Source organism: Micrasema longulum, unplaced genomic scaffold, assembly GCF_059751315.1.
Source record: "Micrasema longulum isolate JH-2025_06_02 unplaced genomic scaffold, ASM5975131v1 h1tg001651l, whole genome shotgun sequence".
Lineage (NCBI taxonomy): Eukaryota > Metazoa > Arthropoda > Insecta > Trichoptera > Brachycentridae > Micrasema > Micrasema longulum.
In genome coordinates, this window is record NW_028278830.1 from 56,372 (window position 1) to 66,322 (window position 9,951).

Sequence of the window (9,951 nt, forward strand, 5' to 3'; positions counted from 1 at the left end):
ATAGCAGCGCTGGTTTAAAATTAATTAATTTAAAAGTGTTCAACATTTATTTATTTAATATACTGCATACAAAATGACCTAAGATGACGTGGTTAAACGAGGTGTGTTCAGAAAATAACGGGATTCGTTTGAGGGTTTGGAGAGTCCAATTGCCATTTTTTTTTAATGTACATGCCTCTAAAGTACATGCCTCTAAAGTATACTAAAATTTTCAGCTGTATTTATTGTTCACTTGGCCTGTGGCAGCCGCTAAAGTTAGACACGTTCGGCGTGCTCGGCGTGCTCAGCGATTTTCGTCTTGGCGATCCAGAATGCCTCCACCGGGACGATTGAGCCTTAGTTTTGACGTCATATCCGTAAACCTATGTTTTGTCGCCAGCTATAACACGTTTTAGTAATTCTCCATCGCCATTGACTTCATTTAGTAACACCTGAGCAACTTCTATTCGCCGCTGTTTTTGTTCAAAATTTAAAAGAGTTGGAACAAATTTTGCTACCACGCGTTTTATACCCAAAACATACGAAAAAATTTCATGGCACAAGCCAATCGAAACGATACGCCAAAATCACCCGTGACTCTCTGATTGTGATCCGGCGATCGTTCATAACCATTTAATTAACTTTTTCCACATTTATATCGGTTGTTGAAGTGCTGGGGCGTCCGGGCCGTTCTCATCTTCAACGTCTTCAAGGCCATCTTGGAAACGCTTATACCACTCGTAAACTCATATCAGACTCTAGCTAGTCCTTTGATAACATTTCACACACTTTGTTTCATTTTTATTCGATACAAATTCTTTTATCCAATTTTTTTAAACAAACGAAAATCGCCGAGCTCGTTAAAACACGTCACACCTTAGCGGCTGCCACAGACAAAGTAAACAATGAATACAGCTAAAAAATAATATAACTAAATATAATAATAGTATACTTCAAGGGTATGTATAGAAACATATTTTTAAAAAGTTGACAATCCGCTGCCCTAGTTCTATATATTTAACAGGCCATTTTACAAATTGTATAAGACACTTTATTTGTAAGTCAAATCAGTAAGTGGAGGAGATTGGCACTCAAAAAATGCTGAAAATACTGTTAAATAACAAAAAAAAGAATGATTGTTTAGGTACATGGACGCGTAATAAGATAATGAACATATTGGCATTCATAACTCAATTTTTAAAAAAGGTCTATTGAACATACAAGAACTAGGGCAGCGAATCGGACTTTCCAAACCCGCAAAATTTTTAAATCCCTGCCATTTTCTGAACACACTTCGTAAATTATGATTTCTCTAATTGTTTAAGGTTTATTTATTTGAGTTTGTTGATTTTATCACTTGTAAAAACCAATGTAGGTACGTAGGTATATTTAATTTTGTGTTACCGTGTATTCTATAAAAGGCGGTTAGCTGTGTACGAGTAAATTATAAAATAAAATTTAAAAATAAACTACACACCATTATTGAATAAAAAGGCGACTTGAAGATATCGATTCTAACACAAACTAATTTTATTACTATTGTTTATTCTATTACATAAGAACATTTTGATGGACTGTTTATTGTTAAGATCATCGTTCGGATACCAAAACGCCGCACTGGAAACTGACTTTAGTCCTAATTTTGCAGTACTGGTTACGTATTTTAATACTTTTGACCGCATACAGATGAATGGTCATTTGATATTCAATGATGTTGATGTATATAACACAAATGCTTATTTGCTCAAGTAGGTATTTAATGTTTTAAATAACGATTTTTAATTTTTCTTTACGTGTCTTTTCGACTTTAACTTTATACCTTATTTTCGTTTCTTTTTCTTTACATCTTTATTTACATATGTCATGTTTATCAAAAATGCCTTTTAGGCGTATGTATATATGTAAATAAATATAAATAATTTAAGCGTAAGACTGATCTGATGTATATTATCCATAGTTATAATAGTTTGTGAACTAAGTATATTTTCTCTAAATTTGTTTTTGTTGGATCTATATTTATTTATTTTGTTTATTTTATTAACATAAACGGCAAATTTGCCTTTTACAAACATTTATAATACTACATATTTGGCGGTTTATATTATGCATGTTTACCTGTTTTAAGATAGAAACGTTTTCGAAGATGTTCCAAGATAGATGCATGTCAAACTAGGTATACCAATGAAGTGCCCTATGCACCACCGGGTGCGGATAGGGATAAGATAATATGATGAATATCAATTTCCCCTTTTTCATTAAAGTTGTATTAAATTCTCCTACGTTCAAGACGGCCTTACATCTCACTCCCGCAGTTAGCGGGGAAGTTTCGGAGTTGGACCGAAATGGGACGGGGGTGGCTGGCTGCGAGCAGAATAATAGCCCCCGCGGGGGAACTAGATAGAGGCAATTAGAAGGATCCCCACTGACAAGCGGAGAGCGCATGTGCCCAGTGCGTGACGTATCTTCCTATCAAAGACTTAGTGAACTGTGATCGAGATTTCACTCTCCAAAGGGCATTTGTTTACCGATTAATCCGTCCATCCTCCCTTGTTTTGAATGACGTTATTGTGTAGAACGGCGTACGTCTGCCGCCTGCCGGCTTTAGACACAGTTACCGCCTCTACCCCCTTTTGCCGTTTGAGATTAAACTTTTCGGCTTCAAACGTGTGAATCAAATATATTTATACAAATCTGAGGGCTTTTTATTTGAGTTTTTTATTTCTGTTTGATTGTCGATTGACTTTCGATTTACTTATGTTTGTTATATTTATTGGGAAAGTTGAAAAAATGATACATGTATTGGCATTATTTTAAGAATGTACAATTCTTCGTAAATATGGTGTATTTTTTAGATTTACAAGTAAGTTATTTTCAAGATTGACAGATATTTCAACCGAAATGGAAAAACTCTTTGAAAAGCAAATATAAAACGCATTAGCTTGCTTTAGTAACACTGTACACACTGTGTAATATTTACTATTGTGCTATGTTTGAATATCCATATTTTGGCAATACTTCCATATGTAGATTTCGGAGAAGTAAAATAGCTGAATTCTGTATCCGGGTGAATGAAGTATACAATTTTATGAGTGAAATAGAACCAGAATCCTGGAAGAGTGTTTTTGACTCGTTAAATATTACAAGTTAAAAATCTTGAAAAGAGAAATCGCGTAGAGTACAGTCCGCCTCGTAGTGTACAGGTTGTTTGATTCCTGGGAGGGTCAACATGGAATATATATTGAACGTAGTTATGCAGAAAGCAGCCAGCCCGCAATTTTAAAATAATGAGATATTTATGTAATCGGGTAAAGTACGGTCAATTCTTTGTTCTACTAAAACAGCCAGATCGCTTTTATACAAAAAAAATTATCACCTTCTGAAAATTCTGTCCATCACAAAAACGGCATTTCTCAATTTGCAGAAAACACCCACAGCACATGAAAAATCTTACGGTCCTTTAAAAATCATAAAAACTGGTAAAATACATATTAAGATTATTGTTTGTAATGTAAAAAAAACTTATATATTTAATGTTTTTCATTTGTCAAAGCCAAAAACTTTTTCACAATGGTGCTATTATCTCAGTTTCACATTTGTATAACTGGCTGCTTTCTGCATACCTACGTTCTATTAGTAAGGTAGTTTACCTGAAGGCCGATATGGAAAAATTGCGGAAAATATGGTTTCACAGTGTATTATTTCACTGTCCTTGGACTAGACGTAAAGCATGAGACTGATCATCTTACCTTCGTGTATCAAACGACAAGATACGCTGCGATCGGAGTTGACCAATCCAATACCTCATGAAGTTCAGGTCTGTATATAATGTAAAAAAATAACCTAATATTGATTTAATGAAAAAAACATAACATTTGAGGGCTGTATTTGAATTTAACATAACTGTTTTCAAACCCGGCTAAATCCATCATTTTTTGTTTTTGAGCAAATCACAAAATGATTCAATAATAGTTTCAACTTTTTTTAATTTCAAATTTTTATTATAAATAGTTAATATGTTTTATGTACAGATCGATTAATAAAGCTGGCGCGTTCATAAAACTAACGCATTCAAAATCGTGATTTTAAAAAGATTGTATTCAATTTTAACCAAATGAAAAATAAAACAATGCTTTAAAAAAATGTAATAAATATACTTACTAATATATTTTTACATTTTTGTTGAATATTTCGTATTCATCATAAATTACAAAAATTAAAACAATGTCATTAAATGTTAACCACAAGTTATATTTTTATGGTAGTTTGTTTAAAGTGTAGGTACAAATAATAATGTTTATTGTTTATCAATAGGTGCGTGTAAACATGTTATCCAATGTACTCTTAAGTTGTACCATGCATTTTATTTTCTCTGTATTAATTATTATTATAATGAACACAAAATATTTAATAAAAAAATTTACTTGTTTAAAAATAAATATGCGACCTTTTATTGATGTATATTATGTTTTTTTTTCCATAAACACAACCCTCTAATGCAAAACATTTTTTTAAAACATAGCACATTTGAATAAAATTTGATATTAAAGTTTTTTAAATCAAGATTCCATTCATTAAAAATTCGTTTGTGTAAGTTTTGCGAACGCACCAACACTAGATAATAAACCTATGCATACGCGGCTAGATTAAATGAGAAAGTATTTTAATAAACCAGTGTTTTTAATCCAAAGCTGAATACCCATACATTTTATATGTACCATTATATTTTTACTATTAAGAATCGCAGCAAAATTCAGACGAGCGCAGGAGCACCTGGTGCATTTTTTTTATCACAATATCATTAACAACAAACAAACCAATAGTTGTCTCTGTCACGCTCATAAGCGCGTCTGAGTGCGAGAGAAACAGATATTATTTTCATAATTCGTATGCCGTGTGATGTCATACCATGAGTTTATTCACAGATACAAGCCCAATGTGTAAATGTAATATTCGCGCCAGCTCTTCCTAACAGACCAGTAATTAGTGATGAAATAATTATGGTTATGTTAAGAAACAATAGTGAAATAATTAATTTAATTAATTTTGGAGATTTCCAACTTTGGAATACTCCGATAATTTGAAATTCAAATTTCCACAATTAAAGCCGTATTTTGTACTGAAAATGTTATAATTACTGTAAACAATTATATTCTAAGTAATGTTTAATACATATCTCACTTTTTAAAGATTTTTTCGATTTTGCAAGTTGACAAGTTAGACTTCAAATATAAAAAAATCCACCTTCTCTAGCCACTTCCAAGAAACGCATGAAACATTACTATATATATTCAGAAACCTAAACTCAAAGTATTTTTATCATTCTAAAAAAATATATTTTATCCCTTTTGTTTCCTTGGTTCTTTTTTCTCTCTCATTCCAAACTAATTATCTTATTCCACATTCCTCGTCCTTTAATATGTAAAACATAATGTACTTTTTTAAAGTTTATATTAATATGCCTTATCTCCCCAGTAAAAAAAGCTGTTTTTTAAAATTAGTTTGTTTTTTTTTCATGGATGTATTTTTTGATTTATATTTTCGTTTTTTAGTACAAATTTTGTACTGTAAGGAATGTAGGTATTTTGTTGGTATCGACAATATATCTACAGTCGTCTGCATACCCACACAGCTTGGCAATTCATTCTAGATTTGTCTCTTCTAGTAAATAGTCGCTCTCTAACCTCAGTAATATTAACTATTTATTATTGACATCAATCAACCGTACCAAGTCTTATTACTGATATTCTGCACCACCATAGGGTATAACATTGACCAACTCTTTTTTTTTGACGTCTGTTTTTTGGTTGGCTGGAAGATATTGCTTTTAGCAATAATTCCGCCGAAGTACTTATTATTTTACCTGGAGTTTTAAATAAATAATAATACCCTCATCTTTTAGTTTGTTACTAGGAGTAGCCATGGAGTCGAAAACACTCGTTCACTGTTTTGGTTCAGTTTCACATTTCACATATAGATTACAGAATCCTGATTAAAATTATTTTATAGGTCGTTAAATTGGTCGAGCGATATTGGCAACTTTTTAGTTGTGGCCGACTTAGGGTGGGGTCTGGAGAGGTGGAGAGGGGAGAGAGCATATTGCCGCCACGTGTCACGAATCGGTCACGTGACCCGTACAAAGGGATCCACACACTCCCATAAAGGGTATTACACGTATATCTGCCTCCATCTGTGAACCAGTATTGAACCTGTACATGCGGACAATATTAAGGTAAGAAAAACCTTCATCGATCGCCATCGATCATTTAGTGCAAGTGGGTACTTTACTTATTTTATTTTCCTAGGAAAACAAACAGTGGTTCGGGTTACGCTACTTAAACACAAAGAATCGGCTTGTGGTCCCGTGGCTAGTGTTGCAAACTCACGGGCCAAAAGTCCGAGGTTCAAATTCCACTATACCCTAACTTGATTTCCATTTTCTAATAGTGAGTTGTTTAAACTCGTTGAATATGGCCACAAATTTTTTAATATTTCGGAAAATTATAAGAACGTTAGTATATATATATATTTTTTAAACAATTTATAAGTGAAATATATGTACAGTATTATTTTTAGAGCACACAAACGTATATATTGATGTGTGCGCTATTTCAAGATTCAAAATAAAAAAATAATAATGCCTGCCGTGCAATGAGGAAGTTCCGCCCTACGGGAAATCGTAAACAAAAAATGTAAATAACAAAATATGTAAAGATTAGAGAATTAACAATGTTTTACGTACATCAAAATGTTTGTAGACAGGCTGGATTTCCTACTTAGGGAGGATATTTAGATCTAAATCTGCTGCAACAGAGAGGGAATAAATTTATTTGGCACCCTGAAGCCTAAGACTGATCTCACATTCTATGAAACAAAATTGATCTAGAAATGCTGTAATTGGAGTGCCCTATGTACCGCTGGATGCGGATAGGAAAGTGACGATGATGAATGTGTCAAATACGTACAAATAGTAAATGAAACTAAAAAATAATGTTTACGTTGAAATCAAATTATAACATAAGAAAGCATAACGATTTTTTTACAAAAAAATGTATCCACTGTAGATTGCAGAAACCTGTTATTTTAATCAACGATTATAAATTGCTTTTCAAGTTAACTCAAATAACTGAAGATGTATACGTATAAAAGTATATTTATTTATTTTGAATACAAACAGATGTACAGGTTAAATGATTATAAATAGGAACTAAAAAAAATGTATACTCGTATATAAAAATAGTAGGGCCTGCCATCCAAAACACGTATTCACTTAATTATACTTAATGAAAGTGACGATGGTTTAAACTGTATTAAAAATAAATATACTAAAAATTAAAATAAAATAAATATGGACAAAACGAAGAGAGTCCCAGTGAGGTCACATTATTTTATTTTTAATCATTGTTTGTAATGGAAAAAAACGAAATAAAAAATAAAAAATTGGGAAGGAAAAGAAGGAGATTGATGAAGAGTGGTGGAGGATGAATAAAGAAATAGGGGATCGGAAAGATGCATTTGATTTGATGATGAGAAATAACGAGAAAAAAAGACAAAACGTCTATTTTCTGTTATTCTGAATCAAGCCCATTAGTTTTTTTTATCTATTATATGGAGTAGTGTCAAATATATCAAGTTGGATAATTTATTTAATTCCATTTTTGTGAAAAATCACCTCAAGGGCGCTGTACAGTTAATATCCTAACATGTCTTGCAGCTACAGAGTGCATGGACGTGAACGGTTGGGATTCTAGCTCCTCGCTTCCAAGTACGATCGACCTTAATAACAACAGATACGAGCTAGATAACAGAGCGCACGGACAATCAGAATTTTAGACCCCAAATACAAAATTTGATGGTTGATAACATTTCGATATGGACATACTGATCGTGTCTTCAATGAAGCGGTTTCAAGCAAAATAAGAAAAGCCCCATACTTTTGTCACATATTCCGCACTTAGAAGTATGGCCTTCTCCAACTTAAAACGGCAGGAAAGAAAGAGGGCAGACCGGGTATGGGACGGAAAAGAGCATCATGGCTCAGAAATCTTAGACAGTGGTTCGATGTACCGGTTGCAGCAGCGCTGATTAGACAGGCCCAGGATTGTGATGAATCCAGAATAATACTCGCTAGCCTCCGGTAGGAGCGACAACAAATGGAAGGTAGATTACCAAACGTCTTGCAGTCACAAAGTGCATGAACGCGGAATTTTAGCAATTGTGAAAAATTGCAAAAACTTTTTTTTCAAATAAATATCTGTCAGAGTGGTAAATTTGTTGAGTGTTAATGATTATAATTAAACAATAAAAACTAAATAAATAAAACACTGTATGTACATTTATACACACATATAAAATAATTTATTAACCAAACAGTATTTCCGACTGCATACAAGAGTAGATTCCATTGTTGTTTTAAAAATCAATAGTCGGTTTTATTTTATTTTATTGCTCGCGTGTTCCTGATTTTTTACAGTAGGTAGGGTACCTTACGAGTTTGAGTGGCACTATTCATAGCGTAGATGAAAAAAGGAATAATATGTGTGTGTAAACAAATATAATGCACATTAGCTCTCTTATTGCTGAAGCGTAAAGCACGCAAAAATATCATCGGAAGTAGAATGCAACCGGCCCTCTATCCTCTTCAAGTACCCCTGCAGCTCGGTGGGATTCATCGTTCAATAAAATGTAGGGAAGCAGTCCAATTGTACCTACTTACATTGTATGGTATTACGTACTTTATTGGTTCATCCTATTCTTATGGTATTTATTGTGGTATATTAAAAAATAGCAATGCTTCAGTTTATTTTTTTAAACAGGAATACTCGTGATATTTTAACTCGTACACCGTTTGTAAATCAATCAGTGTTTATACTTTTACGGATATTTACTATCAAGATTTTTGTAAGAGTAAGTAAATGTATTATCATATTGAAAACATTAACTTTGTGGTCAAAAATTTTACTAAATCTAAATATTTTTATACTACCACTTACCGACTTTTCTATGTCTACCCGTCACTTCAATTAAACACCAATCAAACCAACATGCAAAACCCACCATACACCTTCACCATAGTTGCAAATTAAATCGACGTTTTGAAAGACTCGATAGATTAAGAAAAAGTTTCATGCCAGTAGACTCATAATTGTCTCTTGTGATTTCTAATTTGTAATTTTTCTTATAAATTTAAATAAATTATCGTATCAACCAAATTATCGTAAAAATCTGCTAAATAGCTGATTTGATACGATTTATATGAGTAACATATGACGGAGACCATGATATAATCAAAAAGCAGTAAAGTGTTTTAAGGGTAAATATGTTTTCAAAATCAGATGTAGCTCTGCTAATGAAGCCAAGGAGTTTAAGAGATTTATGATATAATTAATGTGTTGAAAATTAAGTTTGGTGTCTTGAATCACTTCAAGATCTTTTATTGAATTTACAATGGAAAGGATTTTTTTATTAAGTTTATAATCCACGGAAATATTTTTTTTAGTTCTACCGTAAGAAATTACGTTGCATTAGTTGATATTTAATTCAAGAAAATAATCAATATCATCTTAAAGTGTAATTCAGTCACCATAGTTTTAAATTATTAGGCAGAGATATGACAATATAATTAACAAATCAATCAAAAAGAAGGGGGACTAGCTGAGCACCTTGCATTACACTACAAGTAACCATAAAACTCTTTGAGGTGAAATTATCAATCATGACACTTTGTTTTCTTTTGAAGAGGTGGGATTTTAGAAACGATAGGAAAGGGTCTTAAATGTCAAGAGCGTAAAGTTTAGTATGTAAAAATTTATGATCGACTTTGTCAAAGCCTTTAGAGAAGTCAGTATAGAGTGCGTCAAATTGTAGATTATTTTCAAATGCTTCAAAAATTATGTTGGTAAATAAAAGTTGTATTATTAAATTCGTAGTTGTTGAAATAGTAATAACATAGTAAATGGAAGTAGATTAGTATAA